This window comes from Rhipicephalus sanguineus, chromosome 10 (assembly GCF_013339695.2).
Source record: "Rhipicephalus sanguineus isolate Rsan-2018 chromosome 10, BIME_Rsan_1.4, whole genome shotgun sequence".
In the NCBI taxonomy this organism is placed as follows: domain Eukaryota; kingdom Metazoa; phylum Arthropoda; class Arachnida; order Ixodida; family Ixodidae; genus Rhipicephalus; species Rhipicephalus sanguineus.
The window spans coordinates 107,210,787-107,211,803 of NC_051185.1; positions in this window are offsets into that span (position 1 = coordinate 107,210,787).

Sequence of the window (1,017 nt, forward strand, 5' to 3'; positions counted from 1 at the left end):
TGTTTTTTGTTTTTTTGTGATTAATAAACTTCATTGTATCGAGGTACCATTGTTTCACTTGTTCGTACACTGCAGCGTACAATATTGTGATCGGATGTTAGAACACATGGAAATAAGACAGTGCAGCAATGGAATATGAAGAACCTAAAGGGCATTGTGGCGAAAATTCTGTGTACCCACTCCGCGCGCACCCTTTGTCAGTGCGACTTCAGTGGTGTTCTGCACGCTGTTGAATTCCGCCATATTGTCAGATTCCGTAGTGGCGGAAATTGCAGCCAATCAGAGCTGTCGACAAGGCGGAATCAGACATTTTCCTGAGTCGCACCCAGTATGTGCTCGATTGCACTCTATACGCGAAAAGGTTATTCTCTACAACGATTCAAGTAGTTAGAACGGCACCTTAGGGAGCAACTCACCTAAAAAAAGTAAAACGTCTCGCCAGTTTTCTGTTAATGCGACGGTGTAAAAGAGCTCGTTTCGCTGAAATTCCGGTGTCGGCTTCGTTGGTTGTCAGCGAAAAAGTCGGCGCAGTGCGTGAGCGAAAAATCGCGATGGATCGCGAGGCTTTCTGCGTGGCAATCTGGTGTTCTACATAGAGCCACGCCAATGCTTTTTTTATTTTTTCTTCCATGTTATTTATTATAAACATACTTAATGTATATACGGAGCGAGCAAAATGGCCATAGCCGCCTGTACAAAAGCACAACAAGCTTTAAAAAAAAAAAAAACAGAATGGTACTTTTAGAGCGACACCAGTGCCTGAAACTGTTTCGGAAGAAAACCATACACGGGCGTCATGTGGTATGAGGAGACGAGTTAACGCACGTAACATTGCGTGGCAGAAGTGCGCCACGCATCACACCATGTGAATTGCGCTAAGAGTGATTGCTTAATTAAAGACCCGTCCATTACAAAGCCTAGAGGCATAATTAATCGTCATCAGCAACAACACCAGCAAAGTGTGCGCAGCTGCGTAGATGCGCATATATTGCCTTCAGGATGTGCGGTGGATACTGC